Source organism: Macaca thibetana, chromosome 1 (assembly GCF_024542745.1).
Source record: "Macaca thibetana thibetana isolate TM-01 chromosome 1, ASM2454274v1, whole genome shotgun sequence".
NCBI lineage: Eukaryota > Metazoa > Chordata > Mammalia > Primates > Cercopithecidae > Macaca > Macaca thibetana.
Genome location: NC_065578.1, coordinates 160717905 through 160735494, shown reverse-complemented (window position 1 = coordinate 160735494; position 17590 = coordinate 160717905). Strand labels below are relative to the sequence as shown.

Here is a 17590-nt window from a genome sequence, read left to right as displayed (position 1 = left end):
CAGGTAAACCAAATCTTTCTTTCCTCTAGCCTTAAAAAGGCAAGAGAAAGTCTCTGTTCTCACTTTCTTTTAGAAATCTCTTTGCTAATGGTCTTACATGTCACCCAACTGAGAACTTGGAAATCAAACTAGAAGGCTTTTCATTATTTACTTCTCATATTTAGTCTGTCACCAAGTCCTGTCTTTCATTCTCCTTCAGAATCCTTCAATTCCATCCTCTCCTCTCTCTGTTAACTCAGGCCCTCCTAACTGGGACCTTTGGCCTTCCTCTCCCCTGCCCCACCCCACCATTCCACCATCTACAGTGAAGCATTAGTGATCTTTCTAATATGCAAATCTCATCCAGTCACTCTCTCCTGCTTAAAATCTGAGAATGGTCCTGCAAGCAATGTTGTCCTCCCTTGTTTTCTAGAAAGTCTCTTATTCTCTTTAGATTCTGCCCAGATCACGCCCCCTGCAGCATTTTATTCCTGATACTCCTCAGATTTCCTCTCCAGAGCTATCTCTTTGTGGCATTTTTTTGTCTTAAATTTTAATTATCAGCACTTAGTATGTCCAACTCCCTTACAAGATCTTGCTTCAGAACAGACATTCATTTTCATATGTAGTATCTGGAACAGGTAAAGAAGTGGTGACTGGGCACGGTGGTTCATGCCTGTAATCCCAGCACTTTGGGAGGCTGAGGCGGGCGGATCACCTGAGGTCAGGAGTTTGAGACTAGCCTAGCCAACATGGTTAAACCCCATCTCTACTAAAAGTACAAAAAATTAGCCAAGCATGGTGGTGCTCGCCTGTAGTCCTAGCTACTTGGGAGGCTGAGTCATTTGAAGCCAGGAGGCGGAGATTGCAGTGAGCTGAAATCGCACCATTGCACTCCAGCCTGGGTGACAGAGCGAGACTCTGTCTCAAAAAAAAAGAAAAGAAAGGTAAAGTGGGAAAATGGTTGAATAGAATGAACAAAATAAGTGCATGAACCAATACACTATTGACCAGACTTTTAAAATGGTAAATAAATATGTAGGAAATTAGGGTCAACCCTAAAACAAAACTGAATAGCTCAGATTCTGAGTTTTATCCATAACGTTAATTCAGTTCAATAATTGTTTTAGAGTACCTAATAAAGAGTAGGCACAATGCTGAATTTTAATGATGTAATGATAAAGAGTAGTTCTTACCTTCCTAGAACTTCGAGAATGATGGTTAGTTGTGGGTAGAATAGCACTTTTTTTGTTATAATCTACAGTTTAGTATAGTGGCCAACATCTGACTTAATGAGCTAAGACAGTTGCTGGTTTACATATTACTTTCTAGTGTGAGAAAAAGTCAATGTGTTTCTTCAACAGTGAGTTTTAAAAATAACTGTTGGGTACTAGGCTTAGTACCTGGGTGATGAAATACAATAATCTGTACAACAAACTCTGTGACATGAGTTTACCTGTGTAACAAACCTGCAGCACATGTACCCCTGAACTTAAATAAAAGTTAAAAAAAATTTTCCTTAGGCTAGGACTGGGGTGACCACTGAGTAGCATGAGTGAGGTTTGGAGGGTGACAGAATTGTTCTGTATCTTGATTATGGTGATGGTTATAAGACTTTATGCCTTTGTCAAAACTCACAGACCTATATGCTAAAAAGGGCAAATTTTACCATATGTAGACTTACCTCAGGAAACCTGACTCAAAAAAGAAAAAAAAAAAAAATGCCACTGAGTCTTAAAGGAATTTGATTCATCTGCAAAGTAGGGTAATTGGAAAGTGAAAATAATAGACTTATTTTAGAGGCTTTCTCTGAAGATAAATCTAATTTAGGTCTATTAGGGAGTTCTTTCTTTCTAGATCCTTTCGTTCATAATCTGAGCTAATGGAAAGTTCAGAAATCCCTGAAATTGCTAGCCAAATTTTGTGTATACGTAAGTGCTTTTTTAGGGGTAGGAGATTACATTTCTTATCTGATTGTTAAAGATGGGTTAGATTTCAATAAAGGTTAAGAACTGCAGGTCTAAGAGCTTTTCTGCTTCCCCAGGTACCCCCTTTTTCCCTACTGGAGGCCATCCTAGTGATTACAGGAGCTGGAGACCAATTTCTAGGAGTTGGTGAGAGTAGAAGAGTCTGTGAATCTACTGGTCGTAATAGAGAGAGTCCATGTATGCTAACACAGGTCTTTTCCTAATTGCCTACTTACACAAGTTAGAACTCCTTTTTCTACCACTTCTGACCTCTTTTCTCTCTCTTTGCCCCCTATGGCTGACCAGTTATTTTCTGGCATATTTAACTTCCTTTAGTATTTAGCATATACTGAGGAGTACCTGTGCTTTCTGTATCACTATCAACTATGGTAATAAAAAAAGTGTGAAATACAAATACATCTCTTTTATGTATATCTTACTGTTTGGAACAGTCCTTTAAATATTAATGATCATTTTTCCAAGTTAAAAGTTTCTAACCTTAACTTTTAAAAAATTTACAAAATTTTCCACAATAACTGTATTTTAAATAGAAAGTAAAAATTGCACATATTCTCACCATCAGCAGTATCACTGCTAACATCTTTATATATTTTATTTATTTTGAGATCATGCTGTATACAGTTTTTTCTTTTAAAAAATTATTGGCCAGGTGCGGTGGCTTATGCCTATAATACTAGCACTTTGGGAGGCAGAGGTGGGAGGATCACTTGCACTCAGGAGTTCGAGACTAGCCTGGGCAGCATAGTGAGACCTCATCTCTACAGAGAATTATAAAGAAAAAAGAACTAGCCAGGCATGGTAGCCTGTGCCTGTAATCCCAGCTACTCAAGTGACTGATGTGGGAGGATCACTTGAGCCCAGGAGGTCGAGGCTGTAGTGAGCTATGATCGTGCCAGCTGTACTCCAGCCTGGGTGACAGAGCAACACCTCATCTCAAAAAACAACAACAAAAAATGAAAACAAAAAGTTATTAAATATTACAAACACCCAATCTATCCATCTTCTGGTCTGATCAAATCCCAATATTTTGCCATATTTGCTTCCGTTATTAAGAATAAAATATAGTTAAGCCCCTGTGTATCTCTCCTCAGTCTCATCCTTTGATTCTCTCCCTAAAATTAATCACTATCCTGAATTTGCTATTTATCATTCTCAAATTTTTATCACTATTATTCATTTGCATACTTATATAATCTTTTACATATTTTAATACTTTATATAAATGGTATAATCAGCACACATCATTCTGAAACTTGCTTTTGTCACTTAGCATTCTGTTTGTTCATTCTAAATGCTTATTTTAATCCATTATATAATTATACCACAGTTTGTTTTTGTTTTTTTCCTGTGCTGATGGACATTTAGGTATTTAGATCTTTTTTTTTTTTCTTCCCCTAATACTAATGATGCTGCTGTTTACATTCTTGTTCATGTTTCTTGACACAAACATGCAAGAGTTTCTCAACAGTATTTATTTCCAAATGGAATTTCCGGATCTATAGGATAAGTGCATCTTCATTGGAGCATGATTGCTCTCCTGTTTACTCTCACCAGCAATGTACATGATTTTCTAATTATTTACAGCTAGGTTAGACTTGAATTTTCTTTTTTTTTTTTTTTTTTTGCTGCTGCTTTTTTGGTAATCTAAGGAAGATAAAATCATTTATCATTTTAATTTGCATTTTGTTTTTATTACTAGTGAAACAACATTTTCTTTTATGTTTATATGCTTTCTGGTTTCCTTTTTTGTGAATTTCCTGATTATGTATTTTGTTGATTTTGTTGTTGTCATTAGGTTGGTTCTTTTTTAAAAAATGAGTAAAAGTTTTTTTATATATTCCAGATATGAATATTTTGGAACTTATGTATATGTAGTACTTTTTAGTTTGTCTTTTAATGTCTATAATATTTTATCACATGAATGTTCTTTAATTTATTTAACCATTCCCCTTATTGTTTGATATATAGGTTATTTCCATATACATTTTGTATGTTTAATTTCTTGGGCTATCTTGTTAAAGAAAAATAAGTGGTGGTGCTGAATTTGTCTTGGTCTGCTTTGCAGTAAATGATAAATATTTGAGACAGTTGGCCTGGTACAGCTGATGTGTATGAAATAAAGCAGCACTCACTGGCTTTGTTGGTGCTTGAATCTGCCATTCTTACCATCAGTAACACTTGTTCTGACCAGGAACTAACTGTAGAGTGACCTACATAAGTAAAACATTGTTATTGTGAAAGTGGCTTTGGCACTTGAGGCTGATGTGTTTTTAATGAAACAAATATTCAGATGGAAAAGAATTAAAGATGATATAGTAGTTATCTAAGGTAGGTCACAGAAACACTAGACTCACACTTTCTCTAAAGCAAAAGGACTTCTCTGAGCCATAGCTTGGTGATATATAACTTAAGAGTCTAGAGCAGGGATCAGCAAACATTTTCTGCAAAGGACCAGATAGTAAATATTTTAGACTTTTCAAGCCACATTGCTTCTGTTGCAGCTGCTCCCTTCTGCTGGCGTAGCACAGCAAGCAGTAGTCATACAGCTTTGCCCATTCATTTATGTGTTGTCTATAACTGCTTTGGCCTCACAACAGAGCTGTTGAGTAGGCCTGCAAAACCTAAAAGATTTACTGTTTGACCCTTTACAGACAAAATTTGCTGACTTCAACCTCTGCAAACTCAGCACTCTTGACATTTGGGGCCAGTTAATTATAGGTCTCAATTCAAGAAATGCTTAGTTTGGCTGAGGGAAATTCTTTCTTAAAAAATTCTTAATGGAATTGTAGCTTTGATTCCTTGCTTAAACGTCAGCTCTGATCTCAGTGTTAAATTAGAGAGGCCAAAAATGACACATGAGCATTTGAATGCAGCTGCCCTAAACTGTGAAATCAGATCGTATTTTGATATGTGACACATATTAGATCTAGAAATCTTCCTGATCTGTAGCTAGCTTATCAAATTGAGTGGTATGTACACTCTTTCTCTATCTAGGTTTAACCCATTTATAGCAGATATGAAATTTGTTCCTGCATTTCTGTGTGTCAGGTGTTCCTTTTTTATCTATCTCTTCACAGCTGTTGGCATTTGCCAGCTGGCTATGCCTGATCCTCAAGTGAGGCAGTATTTACAGCTCAGTTGGATGGATGCAGCAACTAGGGTAGCTCAAGGGCAGATGAAATAGGATCCAGAATGAGAATGCTGCATCTCTCTTTGCTCTGTCTTCTTTCACATGAGGAAGAATTTCTCTTTCTCCCCTCCCTGTCAGATGAGAAGTAGTATTGATTGGTTTGGTACAGTGTATAAAACATGCATCTAATGGAATGTTATTTTGGGAACTATTAGCAGCATTGGCTCTGCCGAGGCCCAAGATTTTGCCTTCTTTCCGTTTTCTCCTCCCCTTCCTTCTCCTCCTCCTTAGTAGCAGCTCCTTAGCAAATTACAAGCTTTGCCTCTGGCTTGCTGTATAGCAGTGGCAGTGCAAGCCTTTTCCAGTTTCCAAGGGAGACCGGGTGCTGAGACTGCAGTCTTTCCCAGCAGCCACTTACCTTTCTTGCTATTCGTTTCCACGCGTCTCTTGACCTTCGTTCTGCTATGCAGGCCTGCTCGAGGAGGTAACAGCCTGTTTTCTTGGAGCTCTCTTTGTCAAAGGGGACAGAGGGAAAGTAGGGTGGTACAGGGTAAGGCATACAGAGACAGCAGAGTATAAATGCTGCAATTGGGAAAAAGTAGCTCTAAAGTGTGCTGTATCTGTGAGCTTGTTCCTATTTGCTATATCTATAGAACTGTTTGTAAAGGTAGGAACCCCAACACTATCGTACTACTTAAAGTACCACATATAAAAATGTAAGATTACTGTAATACTGCCTCCAGGAAGCATAGGAGAAAAATGAGAACTTTGAGAAGAAAATGGAATCAATTGCTTTTAAACTTAGCTGACTAACAAATTGCTTTTTTTTTTTTTTTTGGGAGACAGAGTCCCACTCTGTCTCCCAGGATGGAGTGCAGTGGCGTGATCTCACTGCAACCTCTGCCTCCCAGGTTCAAGTGATTCTTGTGCCTCAACCTCCCCAGTAGCTAGGATTACAGGTGTAGGCCACTATGCAATTTTTTCTATTTTTAGTAGAGACAGAGTTTCACTGTGTTGGCCAGGATGATCTCGAACTCCTGGTCTCGGGTAATCCGCCCACCTTGGCCTCCTAAAATGCTGGAATTATAGGCATGAGCCACTGCGCCCAGCCACAAATTGCATTCTTGATGAAATTTTGTTAAGTTTATGTTTTGTGAGTTGGATCTGGCTTTCAGGTTTGAGGAGAGGGCTTGGTAATATTGTCTTTTAATTGGGTTATTGGGACTTCTGGAGCTGTGATGTGCAGTATGGTAATCAGTAGCCATGTGTGGCTACTCAAATTTAAATAATTAAAATTAAATTTAAAATTTAGTTCCTCTTTTAAGTGCTCAGTGACCACATGTGACTAGTGGCAACCATATTGGGCTGTGCAGGTATACAACATTTCCATTATCACACAAAGTTCTGTTGGACAGTACTAAAGAAGGTAACCTTATAAAAGGTTATAAAAAATTTAGTATTTGGCCAGACTGAGGAATAGACATTTTAGTGAGGAGACTTAGAGGCTGTTTGTTCAGAATCAGCATAAATATGGATTCACCATGGTTTAAAGCTAAATGAGGTCTTTCAAATTTTAGATTTACCCCTTTATTTTACAGATGAAGAAACTAGAGTTCCAAGAGATTAAGTGATTCTCTTAAGATCAAACAAGTAATTAACGACAGAGCTAAAACTAGAACCCAGGTACTTGTTCTTTCTATTGTACCATAGTATTAGCCTCCCCTTCCCAATTAGAAACAGCAAGGAAAATTTGAACTAAAATTTACCTCATAGGGTCCTAGCAACTGTAGAGTCAACTGCATCCTGCAAAGAAGAATTTATCCCTAATATTTTTAACGTTTGTAGTTTGTTCATGGCAGTCTTATAGCATGTTGATGGAAATTTCTAGAAATGTAAAAATCATACTTTCCCAAGAATGGAGTGTTGATTACGACAGACTTTTGGGAAATGTCAGAGGATGCTAGGAGAAGTTTACTGCAAGACATTGTTATCCATTAGTTCCCAATATTGCAGGATTTGGAAGAAGAAATGTCTTGCTACATAAATCTACATAGCTAGAATACCATGGTACTGAGTGGAGGAAACAGTGTTCATTGTGGTGCAATATAAGAAAAGCTATACCCGAAGAAGGAGAACATGGTTAAAATCCCTTTAGGTATATAACATTGTTACCTTGGGTGTTTTAGCATCTCCTTAGGCCTTTGTTGACTCGTCTGTAAAATAGGAATACATTTTTTGTGTCTACCTGAAGTCTTAAAATTAGATCAAATGACGTCTTGAAGTCACAAAGTCTGTAGGCATAGGTCTGTGATTCCCATTATCTCCCTAAGTCTGCCCCCCTGCCCCCGCCCCCAGTAGCTATCCGTATATACTTCCATGTTGATATCAAAGAAGGTTTTTTTGGGATCTCCGAAAAACTTCTGTTGATGTGATCTTATATTAATACACACATATTGGCTGCGCATGGTGGCTCATGCCTGTAATCGTAGCACTTTGAGAGGCTGAGCCGGGCAGATCACCTGAGGTCAAGAGTTCGAGACCAGTCTCGCCAACATGGTGAAACTCCGTCTTCTCTACTAAAAAATGCAAAAATTAGCTGAGTATGGTGGCATGTGCCTGTAGTCCCAGCTACTAGGGAGGCTGAGGTGGGAGGATTGCTTGAACCCAGGAGGTGGAGGTTGCATTGAGCCCAAGATCGTGCCATTGCACTCCAGCTTGGGCAACAGAGTGAGACTCTGTCTCAAAAAAAAAAAAAAAAAAAAGGATATAGTTCAATGAATGATAAACTATCTTGTAAGACCATTAGATGTTCTGTAATTAATGACCACAGCATCCTCAGTGGTCGGTATTAGACATATACTATAAAATATTTATATAGTATGTCTTTAACAATGTTTTTATATATTATAAGCTATATAATATATAAATATAGTAAATTTCTATGGTTGAGCTGTGGTGGCTTACCCTGTAATCCCATCACTTTGGGAGGCTGAGGCAGGGGGATCACTTGAGGTCAGGAGTTTGACATCAGCCTGGCCAACATGGTGGAAACCCCATCTCTACTAAAAATACCAAAATTATCTGGGCCTGGTGGCACATGCCTGTAGTCCCAGCTACTCGGGAGGCTGAGGCAGGAGAATCACTTGAACCTGGGAGGCAGAGGTTGCAGTGAGCTGAGATCATGCCGTTGCACTCCAGCCTGGGCGACATAGCAAGATTCTGTCTCAAAAAAAAAAAAAAAATTTTTTTTTAAATAAGATATATACTATAAGAGACATCTATAAAAGCTATATACTCAACTTAGTTCCTTTCCTGTTTGGAGTGAACATATTTAAATACCATTCTCTCCTCAACAGATTTGAGGTATAGAACTCTAAAGCTACTTCAAAACCCAATTTCCTTCTGGATTCCAGACAAAATTTGTTATCATTCTAGAGAAAGCAGCGTTGTTCTGTCCTTGGAAATTATGGTTATTTCTTTTTCATTCTTCTACTTGGAGTAGTTTTATTTTACTTAGATAACCCTATGAACCTTCATGGAGAATATTTCAAGAGAATTAAGACCTCTTCCAAATGAATTAGCCATACCTGGTAAAAATAATTAAGGGGAACTCTTTGATTAAGATGTGATGAATATTGTAGCACACCTATCCTTTCTTTATTTTCCAAGTTATTACTGATGAGCTTTTAATATGACAATGAAAATAATGTAGTAGTAAGAGTGTTGGTAGTGATGATAGTAGTTCTGGTCATGGTAGTAGCAGCAAACGTGTGCCAGGTTCTATTCTAAGTGCCTTACATGGGTTTGCATTTAATCTTCACAATTCTATTAATATATCTGTGTATATCTATTACAACTGCTCATATCTTCATTGTATAAGAAACTTAGGTGTAGAGTGCTTAAATAATTTATCCACAGTCACCTACCAAGTATGTTGAGAAGCCATGGTACAAACAGGCAGTATGATTTTTATGCCAGGGTACTTTATCACTACACTATACCTGTCAAAAGGTAGTTTAGGTCTTTTATTATTTATTGTGACTTTTAAAATATTCACTGGTGATTTGCTGGATGTTTTGTACAACTTCCTTTTTCTCTTTTTTTTTTTTTGAGACAGGCTCTTACTCTGTCACCCTGGGTTAGAGTGCAGTGGTATAATCATGGATTACTGCAGCCTTGACTTCCTGGGCTCAAGTAATTCTCCCAAAACAACTTCTTGAGACAGAATTTGCCCATTTATAGTGTGTGAAGGGGCAGTGTAAACTTTAGAGGCAAAGTACAAAGTATATCTGTGAAGTCATGCTTAATTCTCTGTAATCAATTATTTGAATGCCACTGATTGTGTAATCTCAATATCATAACAAATACAAATAAAAATTATTCCTGCCCTCTAGGAAACATAGTAGGTAGAGATGGTAATAAAAGGACTTTGGCATCTGAATTCCTTCCCATGCTACTAGACTGCGAGTGTTAGCCTAGTTTTATCTGGATGCCAGAAGGTGAGGGGACAGATGAGAAGCCATGGCTTCCATTATTTTTATTTCTGTTTTGTGAGACTATATCTGTCTTTGCATGGCGATGAAGAATCCTGTAGCATTCAGATTCATGGATGGCTGCAATGCTTCTCAGAAAAATCAAGGAGTGTGGAGTGTGGGCTTGCTCTACCTAGGGGTCAGCAATATTTTTCTACAAAGGGCCACACAGTGATTATTTTGGCCTTTGCAGGCCATGTTGTCTCTGTTGCAGTTACTAAACTCTGCTCTGTGATTCCAATAAAACTCTATTTACAAAAATGTTGCAGGCCAGATTTGGCCCAAGATCATAGTTTGCTGACCACTGGTCTAGATTTTAGAAAGTGTTACAGAAGGACCTAGTCTCTACTGAAAACGTAGTATGTCCTCAACGTAGTTATAAGTTAGGCACGTTACTTCCATGATCCTTGGAGTGTCCATCTGAGATAAAGAAAAATTAATGAAAATGTTCCTTCAAAAACATTTACAGTTCAAGTACTGGAATTTATGGGTTTTGTTTTTATATATTTTTTCTTAAATAGTAAAACTCTCATATATTGACACAGGTTACAGAATATATGTGTGATATTCATAGTATATAGTTTTTTTATAGTTTTATAGTTTATGAAAAACTATATATAGTTTGTATAGTATATACATACAATCTGGACTTATATGCAGCAAAATAAAAATGGGATTATCTCCATGTGATAAAATTTTAGTTGATTTTTGTTTTCATATTTTTGTCTGTTTCTTACCCCTGGGAAAAAGTGTGATTTCACATGTGTGATTTCAAATATTTAAGATTCCAAGTCAGGTAAAATCCTCCTGATCTTACCTACCAGGTTTTTACGGGATATTTCTCTCATTCAAAAAAGACTCTAGAGTAGGCAGTAGGATAAGGGAGTTTGAACGCTTTTTCTTTCACTGTGCCTTCTATCCTATATGCAAAGAAGAGATAAAGATCAAGAATTCAGTATAATAGTGATACTGTATGTTTTACAGGTAGTAATAACATGTAAGTAGGTTTGCTGGTAATCCAGACAGAACTTCATGGGAAGTTAGTTCTCACCAATTCCAATATCTGGACTACAGCTTTAGTTTTGGGACTTAATTTTTTTAGTTCACTCAGAGGAGAGGAATTTATTAAGGAAATACTCAAACCTACTTAGACTATAGTGTATTAACACATGTATTGGAATTCCAATTTACTAATTTATATTGAGGGAAAAAATATGAGTATTAAAAACATTGTCTGGTTGGGGACTTCTGCTTCAGTCTGTGGCATATTTTGTTTTATGTAAAATCTGCCACTGAGAATAACTTGAAAAAACTGGATAAATATAAGAAAAAAGTTTTTGAAGGTACTTGAGAGTTATGAAGCAAGTGAGAACTTGAGAGATCAAGATCCTGGAGAGAAGGAAACTTTAAAAGGGTAAACACAACATTTGGCTCTACTTTTCCCCTTGAGGTATTTGCTGATTAGTAAAGCAGTGGCTATAAACCTGAGAAACTGAACAAGATTTTGGTAATCTCATGGGACTCGGGGAACGATCGGAGTTCAGAAAGAGAGCCCAGCAGATACCCCAGACTTTGACTTAGAACCACTGAAGGGCTACATTCTAAGGGCTTACCAGAAATTGACCAGCCCTTGAAAAGACTGAAGCCTAGCTTCCAATCAGCTGAGTCTCAAAGTGGATTAAGGTACTTCGCCTTAGTCTCCTGGTTCTTAAAGTGTGGTGCCCAGACCAGCAGTATCATCTGAACTAATTAGAAATGCAAATTCTCAGACCCCTACACCAGACCTGCTTAATCAGGACCTCTGGTGGTGTGGTACTCAGAAATTTGTATTGCATAAGCCCTCAAAGTGGTTCTGATACAAGTGAAAGTTTAAGAACCACTTCCTTAGCCTCACTGCCAGGGGGAAAGAATATCCTCTCTGAAGGGTAGCAACAACAGAGTCATGAGTTATCACTCACTACTTTTTTTTTTTAATTAAATATGCCTGATGTTAATTTAAAAATTAGCATACATACCAAGAAATAAGAGTTACCAAAAGACCAAAAGAAAAACAGACAATAGGAACAGGTCCGGATACTGATATTATCAGACATGGACTTTAAAATAATTGTGATTAATATGTTCCAGAAAATAGATAAGAAGTGGAGATTTTCACCAGAGAACTGCAATCTATTAAAAACAATCAACTGGAAATTCTAGAAACAAAAAATCACTGAAATCAAGAAACTCAGTTGGTGAGTTTGCAGTAGTAGACCAGCTAAAGAAATGATTAGTGAACTGAAAGATTGGACAGTAGGAAATATCTAGAATGAAGCACAGAGAGATAAAAGGATGGAAAATACAGAAAAAGCATGATAAATCAGTAGAACATGGCCAGTAAGCTCTAACATAAGTGTTTGGAGTCCTAAGAGAAGACAGGAACTAGCTTCATTTTTCACAGAACACTGTTTTTACTTCAAAGCGTTACTGATGGTCAAACAATGGTTATTCACACCTGAGTAATTTGGCAGACATTTTCTTGAAAATAAAGTCAACCGGTTGAGTATTTGTTGCCAATTAAAAATTTAAACTTTCAAGCAGAAATTAGAATTTTAGAAAACTTATATGCCACCATGAGTAATATTATTGACAGCTTCCCAATATTTGAAGTTCTAAGATCAAAGGTGATATTAAATAATTTATTTTTACTATTATTATATAATGTAGTATGTCAATACTGGGAAGATCTGCTTAATGCAGCAATATTTTACAAATGCACCAATATTTTACAAATGACTAATGAAGATATGCTATAAAATCATGCATGACTAAGAAGATTCTTTGAAAGTACAGATAGACCAAAGGATTTCAATGTAACAGAATATGGAAAATCTATTAATATGTTTTAGAGCAGTGTTCCCCAACCTTTTTGGCACTAGGGACTGGTTTCATGGAAGACAATTTTTCCACAGACTGGTGGAAGCGTTAGGTGTCGGGGATGGTGATGGTTTTGGGACGAAACTGTTCTACTGCAGATCATCAGGCATTAGTTAGATTCTCATAAGGCATGCACAACCTAGATTCCTGGCACGGGCAGATCACAATAGGGTTCACGTCCCTGTGAGAATCTAATGCCACGGCTGATCTGACAGGGGGCAGAGCTCAGGCATTAATGCTCACTCGCTCACCTCCTGCTGTACGGCATGGTTCCTAACAGGCCACAGATCGGTACTGGTCTGCGGCCCGGGGGTTGGGGACCCCTGTTTTATAGTACACATTGTAACTAACCACCACTTGTGTTGGTGTATCATCAAAGAAAAATATCTCCCAATTATCTGAGAAAGCTATCACAATACTGCTCGCTTTTCCAACTATTTGTGCAAGACTAGATATTCTTTATATATTTTAACCAAGACAATATATTGACTGTCTTCTATTAAGCCAACATTGAAGAAATTTATAAAAATGTAAAACAATGCCACTCTTACAATTTTTTGTTTTGGAAGATATAGTTTTTTGTTTTTTTTTTTTTTGAGAGATATAGTTTTTTTAATAAAAAATAATATTGATGTTAAAATGTATTAGGACTATTATTTTCATTTTTATTTTTAAATTTATTTGACATATAACTATATATTTATGGAAGTACAGTTTGATGTTTTGATACATAGCTATGCTGTATAATGATCTAATCAGAGTAGTTAGTATATTCATCATCCATGCATTTATCATTTTCTCGTGGTAAGAACATTCAAGCCGGGCGCGGTGGCTCAAGCCTGTAATCCCAGCACTTTGGGTGGCCGAGACGGGCGGATCACGAGGTCAGGAGTCGAGACCATCCTGGCTAACACGGTGAAACCCCGTCTCTACTAAGAAATACAAAAAAACTAGCGGGGCGGGCGAGGTGGCGGGCGCCTGTAGTCCCAGCTACTCGGGAGGCTGAGGCAGGAGAATGGCGTAAAGCCGGGAGGCGGAGCTTGCAGTGAGCTGAGATCCAGCCACTGCACTCCAGCCTGGACGACGGAGCGAGATTCCGTCTCAAAAAAAAAAAAAAATTCAAAAGCATCTATTTTACCTATTTTGTAATATACAATATTTTGCTGTTAACCGTAGTCACCTTACTGTGCAATAGAACGTCAGAATTTATTCCTCCTAATTATAACTTTGAACCATGAACCAACCTCTCCCCATCCTTCTCTCACCTCTTCCCTCCCCAGTCTCTGGTAACCACTGTTCTACTCCGATTTTATGATATCAACTCCCCCCACCTTTTTTTAGATTGCACATGTTAGTGAGGTCATGCGGTATTTTTTTTTCTGTGTCTGGCTTATTTCACTTAACCTGATACTCTCCAGATTCATCCATGTTGTTGCAAATGACAAAATTTTATTCTTTTTTCTTAATGGATGGATACTGTTCCATTCTGGATATACACATTTTCTTTACACATTCTTCCATTTTTGAGGACTCGATTCCATATTTTTGTTAATGTAAATAGTGCTGCCATAAACATGGTAGTGCAGATAACTCTTCAATATACTAATTTCCTTTCCTTTGGATGTATACACAGTAGCAGGATTGTTGAATCATATGGTAGTTCTATTTTTAAGTTTTAAAGGAACCTCCATACTGTTTTCCACAATGGCTGTACTAGCTTACAGTCCCACCAACTTGTGTAAGTGTTCACTTTTCTTCACATCCCTGCCAAAACTGGTTTTCTTTTGTCTTTTTGATAATAGTCATTCCAAGTGGTGTGAAATGGTACCTCATTGTGGTTTTGATTTTTATTTCCCTGATGTTTGTGATGTTGACCATTTTTTCTTATACTCATTAGCCATTTGTATGACTTCTTTTGAGAAGTAAATGTCTATTAAGGTCTTTTGCCCATTTTTAAAATCAGGTTTTTGTTTTTTTGTTTTGTTTGCTGCTGAGTTCCTTATATATTCTGGATATTAACTCCTTGTCAGATGTATAGTTTGCAAATTTTCTTTCCCATCCTTTAGGTTTTCTGTTTACTCTGTTTAATACTTTCCTTTGCTATGCAAAAGCTTTTTAGTTTGTTGCAATCTCATTTGTCTATTTTTGTTTTTGTTTCCTATGCTGTTGAGGTCTTATTTAAAATATCCTAGTTTAGCCCAATGTCATGAAGCATTTCTCCTATGTTATCTTCTAGTAGTTCCATAGTTTTGGGTTTCCATGTTAAGTCTTTAATCTACTTTGAATTGATTCCTGTATGTGGTGAGAGGTAGGGATTTAGTCTCATTCTTCTGCATGTGGATGTCCCACTTTCCCAGCAGCATTTATTGAAGAAACAGTTTCTCCCCTAATGTGTGTTCTTGGCACCTTTGTCAAAAATCAGTTGACTTTAGGTGTGTGAATTTATTTCTGGGCTTCCTATTCTGTTCCATTGGTCTATGTGTCTGTTTTTATGCCAGTACCATTCTGTTTTTGTTATTACACATTTGTAGTATATTTTTAAGTCATGTAGTGTGATGCCTCCAGCTTTCCACTCAGAATTGCTTTGGCTATTCATTTTTTTTCTGGTTCATGTGTATTTTAGGATTTTGTTTTATTTCTGTGAAGACACCATTTGTGTGTGTGTGTGTGTGGTTTTGTTTTTGTTTTTGTTTTATGGAGTCTTGCTGTGTCGCCCAGGCAAGAATGCAGTGGTGCAATCTTGGCTAAGATGTTAACAAGAAATTACAAAAGATAGAGAACAGGAAAGATAAATCTATAGAAGAGCTTCTAAGAGAAGCCCAAAAAGTATATGTAAAAAGAGAGAAGGACTGACAGAGGGAACAGAAGAAGTCTATGCCCAAAATCCCAGTGAGTAGTTTGGCGGGAAATACGGTTACAGAACAGGTGACTCAGGATGACTCAGGTCAGAGCAGGTGATCAGGGGTGACTCAGGACAGAGCAGATGATAGAGGCTAGGAGGGGATTGTTTACTGAAGCTAGAGGCAAGAGGGCAAAGAGAACCAGGAAGTTAAGCTTTAAAATGGAGAACAGAGAATAAGAGAGCTGAATATACTGACATACTGATTCTTTGAAGAGAAACTTGGAGTTCACTACATTTAACACCTACTGTTATTGTATTGCAGTCTATCTCTCCCTTTACCTCTAATAATACTTGCTTTATATATCTGGGCACGCTGATCTTGGATGGATGGATGTTTTTATAGTTTTTATATCCTCTTGTTTAATTATACCCTTTATCAATGTCTAATGACCTTCTTTGTCTTCTTTTACAGTTTTTGACTTAAAGTCTATTTTATCTGACATGGTTACTCCTGCTCACTTGTTTCCATTTGCATGGAATATCTTTTCCCCTCCCTTCACTTTTAGTCTATGTTTGTCTTTAATGGTTAGGTGAGTCTGTTGTAGGCAGTATATAGTTAGGTCTTGTTGTTAATCCATTCAGCCACTCTATATCTTTTAACTGGATAATTTAATCCATTTATATTTAAGGTTATTATTGATACAGAAGGTCTTACTCCTGCCATTTTGTTAATTTTTTTCTGGTGGTTTTATAGATCCTTCATTCCTTTCTTCCTCTTTTATTTATTTCTGTGGTCTGGTGGTTTTCTGTGGTGCTGAGCTTTGTTTCCTTTCTCTTTCTTGTTTGTGCCTCTGCGGTAATTTCTTTCTTTGTGGCTACCATGGGCTAACATTAAAAGTCTTATAATAGAATGTTTTAAGCTGATAGCAACTTAACTTTGGTTGCATTAAAATACTCTAGACTTCTCTCTTTTGTTGCTGTAATTTACTTTTTTACCTGTGATTGTGTTCCTTAGCTACTAATTGTAACTGTCATGGGTTTTGACCATTTTGACTTTAAACCTTCGTACTAGAGGACTGAGAGACTTACATAGCACCATTACATCACTGGGCTAGTCTGAATTTGATTTATAAATTTACCTCTATTGGTGGGTTTTATACTTTCACATCTTTTCATGAAAGTAATTATCTTTTGTTTCCAGTTATACCATTCTCTTAAATATTTCTTGTAAGGCTAGTCTATTGGTGATGGATTTTTCTCAGCTTTTGCTTGTCTGGGAAGCTCTTTATTTTTCCTTCATTGGTAGATGATAGTTCTGCTGGATATAGTATTCTTGGCTAAGAGGTTAGGGTTTTTTCCCAAAAAACTTTCTATATATCATCTCATTCTCTCCTGGCCTACAAGGTTTCTCCTGAGAAACCCAGGGGGACAGGGCTGCTGCTTGACCAACTATCAGGCCAAGCATGGGTAGAGCAAGGCCACACAACCTTGCAGTGGTCTGTCTTTGGGGCAGGGTTGCTGCTAGACTGGCTGTCAGGCACAGTGGTATGTGGCCACAGAAGGGTTGGGTGGTTCTGCAGTGGTCTGAGGGGTGGAACCACTGTAGGACTGGTTGTTGGGCTGGATATGGGTGTGCATGAGTTCAACTGGCCAGCTAGCTGTGCAGTGCAGGTACGTACTGGTGAGGGGACTGGCCAGCAGTTAGGCAGTTTCACCCCTGTGCAGGTTTGGCTCTTCCTGGGGTTGGGAGGGTAGTGTGCCACATGGGTGCAAGTGCAGAGGTCTCAGTTGTTCCATCTGGCTAGGCTTCAGGCAGCTAGGATCATAGTGCTACAGGCACCTATGCAAACATGGTAGAGTGATGGCAGGGCTACAGGAATGGAAAAAGTCCATTCCTATACTGGACCACAGGGAAGGGCACATTCTAGTAGTAGGTCCAGTTTCAAGATGGTACTGAGTAGCAGCAGCTTAGGATGTGAGGGTCGGGGGCAGGGGGTGCTCAAGGTGAGCTCCTACTCTAGGCACAGTAACTGCATGAACTCCTGGCTACTCTCCAAGCTGGATTCAGGGCCTGTGAGGACTGGGGGACTCTCCTATAGCAAGAATTTCTGGCATTTATGGTAGCAATGGGGATCACTGGTGATCTCCAGCTTACTTTTTCCCCTTAAGAAGCCCCCTCTGGCTCCAGGCTGATCCTGGTAGG

General features: G+C 37.9%; 2 protein-coding genes across 16 annotated transcripts in view; both read left to right on the top strand.

Moving 5' to 3' along the window:
* PPP1R12B (protein phosphatase 1 regulatory subunit 12B) overlaps window positions 1–17590 on the top strand; it is a 236885-nt gene that overhangs the window by 116607 nt on the left and 102688 nt on the right. The gene's annotated exons all lie outside the window — the stretch shown is intronic.
* TMEM183A (transmembrane protein 183A) overlaps window positions 17456–17590 on the top strand; it is a 604310-nt gene continuing 604175 nt past the window's right edge. The window contains exon 1 of the mRNA XM_050763835.1: window positions 17456–17474. The gene's annotated coding sequence lies outside the window, so the exon portion shown is untranslated. The remainder of the gene's footprint in view (window positions 17475–17590) is intronic.